A 17,976-nucleotide genomic window follows, 5' to 3' on the forward strand; every position below is an offset into this window, starting at 1 on the left:
TAAGCTCTATCCTCAAATTTGAGGATGACACCAAAATTGGGGGCATAGTGGACAATGGAGAAGGCTATCAAAACTTGCAGTGGGAACTGATGCAGTTGGGAAAATGCTAAAAAATGGCATATGGAATTTAATGCAGACAAGTGTGAGGATTATGGTCCAGGTACAGGTAGATGGGACTAAATAGAAGTTCAGGTTGGCATGGACTAAATGGGCCAAGGGGCCTGTTTCACTGATGAAGTATTCTATAACTCTATATATAAGGAATTCTGGATTTTTACTGCAAAGAGGGAAGAATGTTATAAATTTGTTTATAATTTGTGGAATTATCACTGTGTTACCATAGTTTTTTAATTCTCTCACCATCTTTCACAGATTTATGGTGCCCAGTAAATTTTCACATAACACACACAAAATGCTGGTGGAACGCAGCAGGCCAGGCAGCATCTATAGGAAGAAGTACAGTCGACGTTTTGGGCCGAGACCCTTTGTCACATCCAGCTTCTTTGTTCATGTATCAATGACTTTCTTCTGCCCACGAGCACCCACAGCTGAGATTTGAAAATTCTTTTCAAGATTCATAATTCCAAAAAAAATTGATAACAAGACTAACCATTCAAAGGTTAATTCTGCAAATTGAAATTGCTTCCATCAGTGTTAATGTGCGGGAAATGTATACATATACTGTATTTGATTTCCTTATTTATTAATTAGTATTATTTTCTCTATATTATGTATTGCATTGAACTGCTGCTGCTAAGTTAACAAGTTTCATGACACGTGCCGGTGATAATAAACCTGATTCCGAGAAACCAGACCATTATGTCAATGTGTCTCAGAGATTCCCCTTCCTCTGGCAACTTTTGAGGTTTGCTAGGCTTTCTACATTCCCCTATTCTGTAATTTGTTGACTGTGTCAGCCCACTCTCTCAATCATTGATGCAAAGTAAAGAAGTGACTTGTCTTATCTTGCTCAGTCAAGACAAGCCATTTCACTTGCATACTGTAGCCACTAATCTAAACATGGCTGCAGTTTTATGCCAAGAGACTCAGAACAGATTTCTTCCTGTTGGTTTTGCATCAAGGATGTTGACAAGGATGGAGAAGACATATAATGCCCGAGGCAGACATTTATTTGCTTTGTTTTGGCATTTTAACCTTTATCTGTGGTCTACAGTTGCTGAGTTTTTTACTCTCTTTGTACTTACTCCTTTGACTGTCCTAACCTGATATTTGTTTCCTCTGGCAAGATGAGCTGTTGGATATTGTTCCTGGTGACATGATTCTTACCTGAATAAATCAGTCTTTCTATCACCAATTTTATATGATCTAGTGGGATGGAGGTGGGGAAGGGTGATATATCATGCACAATTGAACGAGTTATCCTGTTCTGAAGGAACTACTGTAACATGTTAAAGATTGTTGTCATTGTGAAATGATCAGAAGATAAGTTGTCTGAACTCCCAATCACGTTAGTAGTCCCATTTTCAGCTCAATGATACCCAGCTCACTGAGTTTTGATTGTTCTCTTTAGCTTCTCAATAACATTCGGTCAGGTGATGCCTATAGTTAACACCAACCTCCATCTCCCCCCTCTTCCCTATTTCTATCAGGTTAGCATGAGACTGGCATTAAAATGCAACTGCAGACATTGAAAATATGAAGTAAAAATGGGAAATGCTGAAAACACTTAGCAGCTCAGGTAGCATATGTGGCGAGAAAAACAGAATTAACATATTTTTGCCCCAGTTTATTTATTATTTCCTTCTTTACATTTGCTCAGTTAGAACAGTAGGGATACTAGACAGGATAGTTGAATGCTTCTCTTGTGGGATGTGTCAGGGAGACCTCCAGTGTCCCTCATGACTTCACCCGCAAGAAGTGCATTCAGCTGCAGCTTCTAACATTCTAGGTTAAGGAGGTGGAGCTGGAACCAGATGAACTTACCAACCCATTGAATCACTCTTTAACTCTTTTTAACAATTAAACTACCAGCACGTCTTTGGAATGTGGGAGGAAACTGGAGCACATGCGGGAATTGAATGAGTTATGGAGAGAACATGTAAACTCCACAAAGTCTGAACTGGAGATCAGGAAATCCAGTGGGCCTGTGTAGTTTTAGTCAGCAATCACTGTGCCATTTCAGATGGCAACACCAATTTTTATAGTCACAGGGTCATGCAGCATGAAAGTAGGCTCTTTGGCCCAACTCATACATGCTGAGAAAAATGCTCTTCTAAGCTAGTCCCATTTGCCTGTGTTTGACCAATGTCACTCCAAACTTTTTGTATCCAGGCACCTGTCTAAACGTGCTTTTTTTCAGGTCTCGGCCCAAAACGTCGACTGCACTTCTTCCTACAGATGCTGCCTGGCCTGCTGCGTTCCACCGGCATTTTGTGTGTGATGCTTTTTAAAAAAAAAAATTTGTTATCTTACCTACCTCAATCTCTTCCTCTTACAGCTCGTTGCATCTACGTATCACCCTCTGTGTGAAAAAAATTTGTCATTCAGGTTCCTATTAAATCTTTCCTTTCTCACCTTAAACTTATGCCTACTATTTCTTAATTCCCCAAACCTGGGCAAAAGATAGAGCAATCATCCCATCTGTGTTTCTCATAATTTCATACACCTTGGTCAGATCACTTCTCAGTATCCAATACTCCAAGGAATAAAATCCTAGCCTGTACAAAACTGATTTGTTAGGGACACTGCCAAATGGAACTGGAACAACCCGGATGTATTAATCAGGTATGCAGAACCCTACATTTAACAGCAAGAAGAATCACTCATTTCTTTCACTATTTCAAAAGAATCTTCAGTGATGGAGAGGTTCATTGCAAGAAGAGTTGGTTGGGGAGAAGTGGTGCTCTACGTTTTATGAATAACAACAAAGTTTCAGGAGTCTTGAGGGAGTCCTGTAAAGAGATAACAACTTTCTTCTGTCTATAGTGTAGTATATTTAGTAAAAAAAGAATCATCAGCATTTTCTGCAACAGTTTGCAACTGCACTGCCTACTTTGATACTGACTCACATGGGTCCTGAAAGGTCGCCAGTTTGTGCCTCACTTTTTTCAGTTATGTAGGCTTAATTGTTAGAAGTTGGATCACTGGAATTAGGTAAAGAACTCCTGGAGAAAAGAATTAACCAAGGTTTGTATTCTTGCTCCCGGTATAGAAGATCCTGAGAATTGTTTGTGTGTACATGCTGTATGCAGGCAGGTTCTGACTTGGCTATGATTCAATGCTTGCAAGATGTATGTACAACTATTGCAATTTGGCTGCTTTTCAAACAACACATTATATAGATATGTACTGCAGATACGTATGGTTGTGTTAAATGATTATTAAGTGGGGAGGGGGAATACACAAGAGTTCTGGCTCACCCTCCTCACCAGGCTCTTTGCTTGCTGATAGGCTTTCCTTCTCTGGTCACAATATTTCCTCTCTTCATCTCATCCTTCATTGTCTATTGCTCTTACTTACCACCATTCTCCATCCCTCATAGTCTCTATTCCTTCCTCTCACTCCGCCCCACATACGCTCACATGCTGTCCATCCCTAATACCCCTCCTCAATCCCCCTTTATTCACCTCTCTCCATAATCATTTTCACTGTCCTCTTTCCATCCATCTCCCTTCCCTTAAAGTGCACTTTTTAACTCCCTAGCTCTCCTTATTCTCCCTTTTCAACCTTCTCGATCACTCTCTTTTCTCTCTGCCTCTCCATCTTACTTATTGAGATACAGCACGGAACAGGCCCTTCTGGGCCTTTGAGCCGCGCTGCCCAGCAACCCGCTGATTTAACCCTAACATAATCACAGGACAATTTACAAATACCATTAATTTACAAATACCATTAACCAACTAACCGTACGTCTTTCGACTGGGGGAGGAAACTGGAGCACCAGGAGGAAACCCACGAGGTGACACTCCTTACAGACAGCTAACCACTACGCTACCCTGTCCGTCCCCTTCTCGCTCTCTTACTTTCTCTTTTCTCTCATTCGTCTTTATCCATCCTTAGCGTGATTCTATCAAACCCAGTTTGTCTGCTTTCTCCTCTCCACCCACCTTATTATCCTCCATGTGTCCACTCTTTGTCTATATTCACATTCATTAAGCTTCCCTCTTACTGCCTCCACCCCCCTCTAGCCCCTCACCGCATTTGCCATCTATTCTATACCTTCATCTTCTCTTTGCTTCCTCCAGTCCCTCTTCATTCCTGCTCTCTACCCCTTCCTCACCATCTCTGCTTTCCAATTCTCTGTTCCACTCTCCATTATCCATCTCACCTTTCTCTATCCTCCTTATTCCATTCAGACTTTCTCTCATGCCTTCACCCCTTCTCAATCCACAGCCCACTCCCCTACATTCCCTTCTCTCCATCCCCCTTTCTCCACCAACCCTTTCACCCCATCAAAACTTTTTTCTCATTCCCCCATTAATCTCCAGCCTCTCTTTCACTCTTTGAACCTCTTCCTGTCCCCTTCCCTCATAGTCCCCTTTCACTTCCTCTTCCCCTCAACTCCACTCCCCTTCCACCCATCCTCCCCATCCCCACACACCTTCCCTCCTCTCCCATCCCCTTCACTCCCATTTCCTCCCCACTACCACTTCCCTGCCCTACACTCTCCCTATTCTTGTCTCATTCTCTCTCCTCCACCCTACACTTCCTCTTCCTTTACCCTCCATTTCTCTCTCCCACCCATTCTCTCCCATCAACCCCCTTCCTTCCAACCCTCCATCACCCTTCATTCCACTCCCTTGCCTCTATATCCTCCATTTTCTACTTTCCCTTCTCACCTCTTTCTCCTCACCCTGTCTGCCTCAAATGCCTTCACCACCCTGCTGCACCCCTCCCCCTTCCGCCTCACATCCCCACCTCCTACCCCCTCCCCTGCACCCTCTCTCTCTCTTCCCCTTCCCTTCCTCCTCCCCTTCCCCTCACCCTCCCCACTTCCCCCGCACCCCCTCCCTCACCTTCACCCCTTCCCCACCCTCCCTTCCCCTCTCACCCTCCTCTTCCCCCTCTCAGCCCCCTCCTCCCCATCCCCTCACCCCCCTCTCACCCCCTCCCTCCCCGTCCCCTCACACTCCCCTTCCCCTCTCCCACCCACTCACCCTCTCCCTTTGCCCACTACCCCCTCCTCCCCTCCCCATCATCCACCCTCTCCCTCCCCTTCCCCTCCATCGCCCTCTCCTTCCCCTCTCTTCCCCTTCTTCTCTCTCTCACCCTCTCCCTCCCCCTTCCCCTCCCCTCCACCTCCTCACCCACTCCCTCCCCTCACCCTTTTCCCTCTTCCTCTCCCTCACCCCCTCCTCCTCGTCCTCTCTCCTCCTTCCCCTGTACTCCCTCCCTCTCTACCCCCTCCGCCCCTCCCCCTTTACCACCGCACCTTCTCCGTCTCCCTCCCCTTTCCCTCTCCCTTCACCCACTAACCCCTCCTCCCCATCGCCTCACCCTTCCTCCCCCCCTCCATCGCCCTCTCCTTCCTCTTCCCCTTCTCCTCCCTCGCCCTCTCCTTCCCCTTCCCTCACCCTCTCCCTCCCCTCCACTTCTCCTCACCCACTCCCTCCCCTCACCCTTTCCGACTCTCCCTCACCCCCTCCTCCTCCTACTTTCTCTCCTTCCCTCTATACGCCTTCACACCTGTGCCCCCTCCCCCTCTACATGCCACAATCTCCGTCTCCCTCCCCCTTTCCCTCTCCCACCCACCCCCTCCCTTCACCCACTACCCCCTCCTCTCTCTGCTCCCCCTTCCCATCCCCTCTGATCCCCTCCCCTTCCCCTGTACTCCCCACCTCCCCCTCTATCCGCTCCCTCTCTACCCCCTCACACCGTCCCCTCCCCCTCTACCCCGACCCTCTCCCTCCCTATTCCCCTCATTTTCCCCTGCCTCTCCCTCACCCACCCCTTCCCCCTCCTCCTCCCCCTCTCCCTCACCCCTCCTCCCCTCTATCACTCCCACACTACCCCCTCACACTCTCCGTCCCCCTCCCCTCTACCTCCTCCCTCTATACACCTCCCTCTTCGCCTCTTCCCCCTCCCCGCTCACCCTTCACCTCTCGCCTTTCCCCTCACCTCTCCCTCTTCCCCCTCCCCGCTCACCCTTCACCTCTCGCCTTTCCCCTCACCTCTCCCTCTTCTCCCCTCCTGTCTCTTTGTCTTCTTCCCCCTCTCTCTCCCCGTTTCCCCGGCGCCCTTCCTTCAAGTTCTCCATTATTCTCTCCTTTCTCGTTTTCTCCCACCCGGCTTCTTCTCTTCCCCCTCTCATCCCCGGCTGCCTCCGCTCTCCGGTTGCTGAGCTCACTTCCTGTCGCTGGGTGAGCAACAGTGGTCGGGATCGGGATCGGGATTGGGGTTGGAATCCGAATCCGGATCGGGATCGGAAGGAGGACTGGAGAGCGCAGGGTGAGAGCGGTCGGGATTGGGACCGGTACCGGCACCAGGTTCCCAGAGTGAAAGTGGTGAGGATCGGAATCGAGTCCAGGGAGCGCAGGATACGGGTGGTCGGGTTCAGGAGCGGGATCGACCCCGGGAATGTAGGATGAGAGTGGTCGGGATCGGAAAGGAGGGAGCGCAGCATGGATAAAAACGGTCGGGGCTGTGATCGGAATGGGGTAGGGTTTCCCGTTCGAGGTTGTGAGACAGGAGCTCCAGCAGCGGCGGGCTAAAGGGAGCTCCCGGGGTCCGCTGCGAGTTGCACAGGCGCCATGGTAATGCGTTTGTTGCCAATTCTCTTACTCCCCTCCTTCCCCACCCCTTCTCCTACTCTCTCCTCCCTCACCCCTCCCTCCCCTCTCCCCCTCTCCTCCTCCCTCCCCTCTCCCCCTCTCCTCCTCCCTCCCCTCCTCTCCCCCTCCCTCCCCTTCTCCTCCCCCCCTCCCTCCCCTTCTCCTCCCCCTCCCTCCCCTTCTCCTCCCCCTCCCTCCCCTTCTCCTCCTCCTCCCTCCCCTTCTCCTCCTCCTCTCCTCTTCTCTCTCCCCCCTCCTTTCTCCCCATTACCCCTCCCCACCCTTTTCCAACCCACTCGCTCCTCTTCCCTAGAGTAAGAAAAGCTGGAAATTTACTGTAGGTCTGGGGTGAGGTGTAGCCCTTCATCAGAGGCTACACCAAAACTCTTGGTGTGAGATAAGTTACAGACTTCATGGTCGCAATTGTGGGCTGGGATTTATATGGGCGTGTGTGACTGGTGTCTTGAATTGAGAAGTTAGTAGGTAAGGTAGTTGTGTCTGATTAATTGGAAGTGCTGAGTAGCTATAGTGATTGGTGTAAACAACATCTGGTGTTGCACTGTTTGTCCTACCCTGATCGGACTGAACCTCTTCTTGTATTCATGGATTAGTAACAGGTTTGTGGCTGTTTTACTTCTTTCTGTATGCTTTATCTCAGCGAATATTGTCTGCCAACCTTTATATTCTACCTCGCAATCCAAGTGTCAGTTTCCATTGTTGCTATGACAGCATAGATTGAAACTATCCTGGAGTGTGCCAGAAAGGCTAATCAAGTTTGTCAGCTTTTTTGAAAAAGTACTAATTCTTTGTTATAAATCCGAGCAGAATGGCAATAAATGGATACCTGCCCTTTAAAGGCTGCCCCAGAGCTGTCCGAATTCAATGGTAGTTTCCAAAATGGAGGAAATTGTTTGTATGTATCAGAAAGAAATGACTGGAACAGACTGTGGAGACACAGGCCTGGTGGTTTTGCCCCATCAGCTCATGGATCAGTGAGTCCCCCTGCTTGATGAGCTGATGAGTGATGCAATTTGATTTCAGGATTGACAATAGTTGCTGTTTGCAGCCTGTAGTCACAGCGATGTGAGTTTATCCTCGTTTCCTGCCAGATCATTATAGTTGGTTGATTACTTCCTGTATACTCTGAAATACATTGACCTCTGCTCTCTCATCCTGCCTGATCTGAAAGGATTTATCTGGAATTGGCTCCATAGACCCCTTTGGCCCATTAAGTGAGTCAACTCTGACCATGAATTACCCATTTCCACTAATTCCTTGATATTCTCAGAATCAGAATCACAGTCAGGGTTATTGTCACTGGCATATGTCATGAAATTCGTTGTTTTGCAGAAGCAGTACATTGCTAATAAACTAAATTACAATAAGAAGTATAAAAAAGAAAATTAAATTAAATAAGTAGTGCAAAAGGAAGAAAAAAATACTGACCACCAACAAGAAAAAATCTGCAGATGTTGGAAATCCGAGCAAACACACACACAATGCTGGAAGAACTCAGCAGGCACAGGCAGCATCGATGGAAAAGAGTACAGTCAACGTTTTGGGCCGAGACCTTTCAGCAGGACTGCAGAAAAAAAGCTGAGGAGTAAATTTAAAAGGTGGGGGTAGGGGGGAGAGACACATCAGATGATGGGTGAAACCGGGAGGGGGAGGGATGAAGTAAAGAGCTGTGAAGTTGATTGGTGAAAGAGAGACAAGACCACGGAAGAAAGAAAAGCAGGGGAGAAGCACCAGAGGGAGGTGATGGGCGGGCAAGGAGATAAGGTGAGAGAGGGAAAAGGAGATGGGGAATGGTGAAGGGGACATTACTGGTAGTTTCAGAAATCAATGTTCATTCCATCAGGTTGGAGCCTATCCAAACGAAATATAAGGTGTTGTTCTTCCAACCTGATGTGGCCTCATCCCGGCAGTGGAGGAGGCCATGGATAGATATATCGGAATGGGAGTAGGAAGTGGAATTAAAATGAGTGGCCTCTGGGAGATCCTGCTTTTTCTGGCAGAGTGTTTGGCAAAGTGGTGTACAAAGGAGTACTGAGGTAGTGTTCATGGGTTCATTGTCCATTTAGAAATCTGACGGTGAAGGGGATGAAGCTGTTTCTGAAAAGTTGAAGCTCCTGTACGTCCACCTTGACAGTAGCAATGAGAAAAGGGCATGTCCTCTTCACATTCTTACCCACCTTCACCCCACCCCCACCACCCCTTTAGATTTTACACGACCAATTATCCTAGCAAACTGCACGTGTTTGGAATGTGGAGGAAATGCACGTGGCCATGGAGTACGTGTGAACTCCACACCAACAGCACCCGAACTCAGGGTTGAACCTACATTGCTCGGCCTTGAGGCAGCAACTCTTTTACTGCTTTGTGTAGAAGTTTGCAACTAAATCTGAACTAGTCCCTGACTTATATTTGGTGTTCCTGCTCTCTAACATGTAAAGATGTATTGTATATGGTGAGGGCCTTCCTTTAGTTTGCAGATCAGGCAGCATGTGTGGAGAGAGGAATAGAGTTAACATTTCATTTTGCCTATTCCTCTCTCTATTGATGCTGCCTGACCTACACTCCCTATTTTTTGTCCAGTTTTATGGTATCTGCAGCTTCCAAAGCCAAGTTATAGACATGCCCTGATGTTTGAGAACACGTTGGATGAACAGTGGTGGGACAAGGATTGTTATCTACATTTGGTGTCAACAGTAGGAAGCCAGAAATGAATGAAACCTTCATACCCCCTCCTTTCTGGCAGTCTCTACATCGGAGGTCACCAGGTGGGGATGGCACTGAAGCTCCCTCAAATTCCACCAGCTCTCCTCGTCAATTCTCTTTGAAATGTGCTATAAAACTGGAGGCACGTTGGAGGTTGAGGGACTGCCATTGTACGTAGCCAGGCTGTCAGTGATATTCCCCACCCTTGTCTGTAAATCAGCATTTGAAGAGATCTTTGGAGGAGAATTTCACCTGGAAGGATTAAGACCAGGAATTGGCCACTTGAGCATTCAAACCTGCCTTAGAGTTACAGGTCCTTCATTCCATTATGTCCATGCTGCCCATCTATTACCTATCCCCTTTACCCGTGTTAGGTCCATAGCTTACTCTGCCTTGGTGATTCAAGTACTTGTCTTGATGCTTTTCCACCCCATCTTCAGACAGTATATATCAGCTTCCAACCACCCTTTGGGGGAAAAATGCCTCCTCAGAAACCCTCTGAACCTGCTGCTCCCTACCTTATGTCCAGGCTCCCTTGTGCTACCGGGGGCAGAAAATCACTAGCTATCTACCCTATCAATCACTCTCATAAATAACGAGAATTCTTAGAAGGTGCTATTCACAAGCATATTGAACTGGATGCAATTTACGAACCTATGCATCTGCGGGATCAGGACTGAAGGGTGAGCTGTGGACACTCGAGGAACCACGCTCACAACGGCCGATAACCAGGGATATGGGCCAGCGGCCATCACTCTGCTATCCGGTTGGCCAGGGCCCAGTGGAGCCTAGTGGCCAGTGCAGCAGCTAACCAACTAGAACAACAAGTCGGAGCAATATAAACGCGAGCACTCTGCAGAAACAACACTCAATTGCACACTGATGATATTACCTCGACTGGCGACGAAACGTTTGCGACATATACTTCAGGCTTGGCGAACAACCTTGTAAACAGGCACCCTCATAATCTTGTAAGGTCATCACTCAGACTCTCCCACTCCAAGGAAATCAAACTCAGCCCAACCAGTTTGTCCTTACAATTGAAACATTCCAAACCGGGCAACATCCTCTGCTCCCTCTCCAGTACAATCGCATCTTTCCCATATTTTCCCTTGGCAACAGCTGACCTTATAAGTGACATATACGTATTTCCCTCTTATCTACAGTAGAGCCCTGGAGAGTGTTGGAGAACAGAGAGATCTAGCAGTGAAAGTACATAGTTCTTGAAAGTGCAACAGTTTCTTCCCCCAAGCCACCAGACTCCTCAATAGTTTAGACTGACATCTACATAATTTATTATTATATTGTAATTTGTCCTCTACTGTGCCTGTTGTCCTGTTTATTAATTATTGTACTGCCCTACACTGTTTTGTGCCCTTTATGTAGTCCTGTGCAGCTCTGTGGTCTAGTGCAGTTTTTATGTTGTTTTACATGTCTAGTGTAGCCTTGTGCTGTCTCACATAGTCTAGTGTAGTTTTGTGTTGTTTCATGTAGCACCAGGGTCCTGGAGGAATGTTGTTTCATTTTTACTGTGTACTGTACCAGCAGTTTATGGTTGAAATGATAATAGACTTGACTTGACATGTAGACATTGTGGTGGAGAAAGTGTTTGGCAGGCTTGCTTTCATTGGTCACACTATCGAGTATAGGAATTGAGACAGCTGCACAAGACGTGCGTAATGCCAAATCTGGAGTACTACATACACTTCTGGTCACCCTGCTTAGGAAGGATGTTAAACTGCAAAGGGTATAAAAAAAGATTTACAAAGATGTTGATTGGTTCTGAAGGGTTTAAGTTATAATGGATAGGCTAGGCAACACACACAAAATGCCAGAGGAACTCAGCAGGCCAGGCAGCATCTATGTGTGTTGCTTTTTGTGTGTTGCTTGGATTTCCAGCATCTGCAGATTTTCTCTTGTTTCTGAACGGATAGGCTAGGACTATCATTCCTGGAGTGTTGGAAGTGGAGGGGTGAACTTGTATCATAAGGGGCATAAATAAAGTGAATTGCCAGTCTTTTCCCCAGGGTCGCGGAGTTCAAAACTAGAGGGCATAGGTTCAAACAGAGAGGGTAAAAGTTTAAAAGGGACTTAGAGGCAACAGTACGTCCATGGAATGAGTTGCCAGAGGAAGAGGTAGAGACAGGTCCATTCACAACGATTTGAGAGTTGGGCCTGATTGAAATGGTCAGGGTATTGGGGTCAGAGAGGAGAGACGGGCAGGTTGGCCCGTTGCTCTGCAGGGTTTGCTCTTATCTGTGCTGGACTCGGGATGCGGCCTGCAACTAGTGGACTTCTGAAATTGCTGCAGTGATGCCTGGTGTTGTGAACTTCAGTTCTGAATGCTGTTTGCTTGCTTTATAGTTTTCACAATTTGTTTTTTGTTTTTATTTCTTTTTGCACACTGGCATCATCTTTTTGGTTCTATTGGGTTTCTTTGTTTCGTGGCTGCCTGTAAGCAGACAAATCTCAATGTTGTATAAAGTATACATACTTTGATAATAAAATGTACTTTGACTATTTAACAGAGATTTAGACCGGTACATGGATGGCAAAAGTTTAGGTGGATAAGTAATACACAGGCAAATGCTGTTAGTTTGGTTGGCAAGGACAAGTTGGGCCCAATAGCTTGTTTTTTTTTTGTGCTGTGTAATTCTGTAAATTTTGAAACTCTTGACTAATGGAAGCCTTGATGGATGTTGTTACTCTTGTATCTATCCCTGGGGAATGAGTTCCAGGTTCTAAAATATGTAGGGACAATGTGCTTCCTGATGCCCTTGCTTAACAAGCTTCTTTCTTACTTAACTTCCCCTACAGAGGAAATTCATCCCAGGGCTCTGGCTTTAAACATGTTTGTTGTAGCAGTCACAATTCTTTCAAACTTTGCTCTTACTGACTTCACTGGAATTGAATTGTAGAAATGGAATTACGACTGCATGGGGGCTTTTAGCAGTACAGGGTAGAGCTGAATTTCCAGACAACTCTGTCAACTTTATCGATGATAACACCTTAAACCTTAGAAGTTACACGCAAGGCCTTAGTTGGAGGATGCTCTTCTGTTCATTCAGGGGATTATGATGTTAGACACTTTATTTGTGCCTGGTTACGGTCTTACTCATTGTCCAGACTGAAAATACTCGAGTGTTACTTTGGAACATTTCTTTATTAGAATGACTCAGAATAAGTTTGATTCTCCAGAACTCATACAAAGATTAGCTTCAATTTATGTATGTGTGCACACACATTGATCTAGCAAGGGAAAGTCACATTTTGATAATGAATAAAAACAAATATTCAAAGGGATTCTATCTCCTCTGTCTCTGAACCCACTTCTTTAGCAAGAGTTCCTCACCCTGCACTGATGACCCTCCTCGTCTTCTTGAACATCCCACTCTGGTTTTCTGCATGCTATGGATATTTTCATCTCTATTTATTGATGAGACATCAACCGACTCAACTTCAGGACTCCTTTCTCCTCCTCAAACCTTACCCCCACTGAACACACTCTCTCTGCACCAACCCCAACTTACCATCAAACCCACAACAAGGGGGTGGTGTTGTAGTGTGTTGGACTGTCTTCTACCTTGCAGAGGCCAGGCGGCAACTCTGAGACGCCTCCTCATACCTACCCCATGAAAAGGAACCCACTCTGGACCATCAGGCCACTGTCTGCCGCACCATCACTAACCTCATCAACCCTGGAAATCTCCCATCTACTGCCACCAAACTCATAGTTCCTTCTGCCACACTACGGTATGGGTCCTACCCAAGATCCACAAATCTGACTGTTTAGGTAGGCCCATTGTATCTGCTTGCTGCTGCCCCACTGAACTTGCGTCCTCATACCTCAACTCCTTTCTATCACCCTTCATCCATGACACTTCTCATGCTCTCGATTTCCTCGACAACTTTCAAATTCCCTGGCTCTGATCACCTCATCTTCACCACAGATTCCTACAATCTGTCCCCAATAAAGAAGACCTGAAAGCTCTCCGCTTCTTTCTCAATAGAATACCCAAACAGTTCCCCTCAAGACCCACCCTTCTCTGGCTGGCAGAACTGATCTCCACCCTCAACAATTTCTCCTTTGGTTCTACCCACTTCGTCCAAACTCAAAGGGTAGCCATCGGCATAGGCATGGGCCCCAGCTATGCCTGTCTTTTCGTTGGCTATGTGGAACATAGTCCATGCTCCACGTTTTCCCTGGTAATGTTCCCAGACTCTTTCTGTGCTACATTGACAACTGCATTGGTGCTACTTCAAGCACCCATGCTGAGCTCGTCAATTTCATCAACTTTGCCTCCAACTTCCACTATGCCCTTAAGTTCACTTGAACCATTTTTGACACCTCTTTTCCCTTTCTTGGTTTTTCTTTCTCCATCTCTGAGACAAATCGTCACAGACTTCCTTTATAAACCTACCAGTTCCCACAGCTATCTTGACTGTATCTTTTCCTACCCTGTCTTTTGTAAAAATGCTATTCCCTTTTTTCAGTTTGTTTGACTCTGCCACATCTGTTCCCAGGATGAGGCTTTCCTTTCCCCTCCTTCAAAGAACAGTGTTTTCCATTCTTCACCATTGACGTTGTCCTCACCCGCAGCTCCTCCATTTCCCAGACATTTCACTCACCCCATCTTTCCGCCACTTTAACGGGGATAGAGTTCTCACCTTCCACCCCATAAGCTTCTGCATCCAATATACCATTCTCCACAATTTCCGCCATCTTTGGTGGGATCCTACCACCGAGCACATCTTTACTCTCCCTGACCCCCCCCCCCCCATTCTCTGCATTCCACAGGGATTAATCCCTTTGTGATTCCCTTATTAATCTGTCCTTTTCCACTAATCTCCCTCCTGGCACATATCCCTGAAAGTGGCCAAAGTGCTACACTTGCCCATTCACCACTTCCCTCACCTCCATTCAGGCCCCAAACAGTCCTGCCTGGTGAGGCACCTGTGTATCACCTGCCTATCTGCTGGTGTTGTCTACTGTGTCCAATTTGGTGCTCCTGATGTGGTCTCCTCTACACTGGTAAGACCCGAAGTAAATTGGAGGACCGCTTTGTCGAGCTCCTTCTCTCCATCTGCCAAAAGCAGAATTTCCCAGTGGCCAACGTTTCCTATTTATTTATTTCATGATGCAGTGTGGAAATGGTCCTTCCAGCCCTTTGAGCCATACCGCCCAGCAACCCCACAACCCTGATTAACCCTAAGCTAACCACGGGACAATTTATAATGACCAGTTAACTTACCAGTACGTCTTTGGGCTGTGGAGAAAACCGGAGCACCCGGGGAAAAGCCACGCATTCCACGGGGAGGACGTACAGAGACTCCTTACAGAACGGCGCTGGAATCAAACTCTAAACTCCAGAACACCCCGCGTGTAATAACGTCACGCTAACCGCTACGCTATCGTGGCTTTCAATTAATTCCTATCCCCAATCCTGTTCCAACATGTCATTTTATTACCTCTTCTGATGACACTGACAGGGTGGAACCTCATATTCTGTCTAGGTAGCCTCCAGCCTGATGGCATGAATTTTGATTTCTCATTTTGGTAATTTTTCTTTCTTTTTTCCCCTCTCACTTCCCTTTTCTTCTATTCTCCACTCTCGTCTCATACTTTCCTCAGCTGGCTACCACCTGCCCCTGGTGCCCTTCCTCCTTCCCTTTCTCCCATGGTCCACTCTCCTCTCCTATCAGATTCCTTCTTCTCCAGCCCTTTACCTTTCCCACCCACCTGCATTCACCTGTCACCTAGCTTCTCCTCCTTCCCCTACCTCCACTTTTTTATTCTGATGTTTTCCCTCTTCCTTTCCGGTTCTGAAGAAGGGTCTCAGCCCGAAACGTCGACTGCTTATTCAATTCCATAGATACGAGTTCCTCCAGCGTTTTGTGTGTGTTGATCTGAGCTTGACATTTTCTCACAGTCCAGGTAGGTTTCACATTTAAAGGGACATCTAATAGTGTTACTCTCTCTAAAACATTTAGCTTACATTTTCATTTTTGAGCCCTGGTTTTGCATGTTGTTAAATGCTTTTATGTGTGTGTGATTGTTCTGAGCAGGAGACAAAGATTTGGGTGTGTCCAAGCACATGAGCCCTTGTTTCCAGGCACTGGGTAACTGATACAAATAGCCACACTGAGGAGGGAGTTTGTGCTGTTTGCTGCATTTGGAAGCTTTCAGGTTTTTTGTTCGGAGTGTGTGGTAGACATGGTAAGCACTGGATAATGGACTGTGGGTTTATGTGTGTAGTTTGACTGCTAGCTGTTATGTACAGGTCAAAAAGCAACTGCAAACCACTTAAAACAGTAGGATATACAGTATTGTGCAAAAGTCTTAGGCTTCCTAGATTTTTTATATGGTTTCAGGTGGTATGGCCTCCAAAGAGCCCTGTTTTGAACATCTTTGTGGCTGTCTGGGGTTACCTGGAGAGACAGAAGTAAGCGAGACAGCCAAAGTTTGCCGAAGAACTGTGGCAAGTTCCCCAAGGTGCTTGGAACAACCTACCAGCTGATTTTCTTACAACATTGCACAAAAGTGTTCAGAGCATTGAGTACAGGTGAAGGCATTGGTAAGGCCGAATTTGGAGTATTGTGTGCAGTTCTGGTCACCGAATTATAGGAAAGATATCAACAAGATAGAGAGAGTACAGAGAAGATTTACTAGAATGTTACCTGAGTTTCAGCACCTAAGTTACAGGGAAAGGTTGAACAAGTTAGGCATTTATTCTTTGGAGTGTAGAAGGTTGAGGGGGGACTTGATAGAGGTATTTAAAATTATGAGGGGGATAGATAGAGTTGACGTGGATAGGCTTTTTCCAGTGAGAGTAGGGGAGATTCAAACAAGAGGACATGAGTTGAGAGGGGGCAAAAGTTTAAGGGTAACACGAGGGGGAATTTCTTTACTCAGAGAATGGTAGCTGTGTGGAATGAGGTTCCAGTAGAAGTGGTAGAGGCAGGTTCGGTATTGTCATTTAAAGTAAAATTGGATAGGTATATGGACAGGAAAGGAATGGAGGGTTATGGGCTGAGTGCGGGTCAGTGGGACTAGATGAGAATAAGCGTTTGGCACAGACTGGAAGGGTGAAGCTGGCCTGTTTCCGAGCTGTAATTGTTATATGGTTATATGGTTAAAAGTGTACCCAACAAAATTGATAGTGGTCACATCAAATATTGATTTGATTTAGTTTTTATTGTTTACTGCTCTTTATAGTAAGCTTTTTGATGTTTAGAAACTTTTCATTTTATTATTTTTGAAAGCATGTTTGCTTAACAGAATTTATTTAAATGTGCCTAAGACTTCTGCACAGTACCGTACCACACATATCCCTCCTGTCTTTTTCATCTATCAGCATAACCCTCACTTTTCTTGTGTGTGCTTCTCGAAGTCCCCCTTAAATGCATCTTTATTATTTTCTTCAACCGGAACATGCGAGTGAGCTCCACATTCTCAGCATGAGAATTTCCTCTGAAATCCCTTGGATTTCCTGGTGACTGTTCTATACGGACAGCTGCTTGTTTCCTCTTCCCAGAAATGGAGCTATTCTCACTGCATTCACCATCGAAGCCAGTCATCATTGTGAAGACCTCCATTGTGTCAGTTCTTGGCCACACCTGTCAAGGGTAAAAGAGTCAGTACGTTTGTCATTTGTGTACCCTGACATTTCTTTCCTGCAATGTTGTTGAGGAATAGAGGATAGACAATTTGGGTTGTATTCCTTGGAGTTTAGAAGAATGAGAGTGGCGTTTAAATGTATAAGATCCTAAAAGAACTTCCGGGCATATGGGGCTCGTCAGCCATGGTTGGCATCTCATCTAGAAGGAAAACTCTGATCTATACCCACTTACAGGGAAGGCTTTGGGGGTAAACCCCGAGGAAAAATCCGATGATGGAGTCTCTTAGGCAGTATTACATTGAGTTCAATGTTGACTGGCAACTCCTGTAGTGCCACTGGTGACAAACTGTATCGGTCTCTGTAATTCTGTTGGATTTGTCAGCTGCTTGAAGAAGGTGCACCTGTTGCATGGGCAACAGCTTGCTTTCCATATTGTACTGCCCTGGCTTGCTTATTGATTATGTAGGTAGGTAGGACGTAACATCCATGGTCGACTCTGACTAATGGAGGGCCTCAGAACGGAGCGTGACAATGTAGAGGTTTTCACCAGTGGGAGAGTCACAATAAGGGCAGGAAGACCCTGATTGGAGTTAATTACAGGCCTCTGAACAGAGGATTGGATGTGGTCTACAAATTACAGCAGGAGATAGAAAAAGCATGTCAAAAAGACAATTTTTCGTTAGTTATGGGAGATTTCAATATACTGATAGATTTGGAAAATCAAGTTAATGCTGGATCCGGAGAGAGAGAATTTACGGAATGCCTCTGAGATGGCTTTTTGGAGCAGCTTGTGGTTGAGCCTACTGGGGGATCAACAATTCTGGATTGTGTAACACACACAAATTGCTGGAGGACTCAGCAGGCCAGGCAGCATCTATGCAAAAAAATATAGTCGACGTTTTGGG

At 46.2% G+C, this 17,976-nt stretch overlaps 1 protein-coding gene across 4 annotated transcripts in view; it reads left to right on the top strand.

Moving 5' to 3' along the window:
• Positions 1-17,976, top strand: part of LOC140725323 (cilium assembly protein DZIP1L-like) — a 274,345-nt gene that overhangs the window by 36,553 nt on the left and 219,816 nt on the right. For 2 of the 4 annotated variants that reach the window (XM_073040642.1, XM_073040645.1), the window contains exon 1: positions 6,340-6,464. The exons of 1 other annotated variant lie outside the window; for it this stretch is intronic. The gene's annotated coding sequence lies outside the window, so the exon portion shown is untranslated. Of the gene's footprint in view, positions 1-6,304; positions 6,465-17,976 lie in introns of those variants that run through there. One more of the 4 variants, XM_073040643.1, reaches the window with a different exon arrangement.

The sequence above is a fragment of the Hemitrygon akajei genome, chromosome 3 (genome assembly GCF_048418815.1).
Source record: "Hemitrygon akajei chromosome 3, sHemAka1.3, whole genome shotgun sequence".
Taxonomy (NCBI): domain Eukaryota; kingdom Metazoa; phylum Chordata; class Chondrichthyes; order Myliobatiformes; family Dasyatidae; genus Hemitrygon; species Hemitrygon akajei.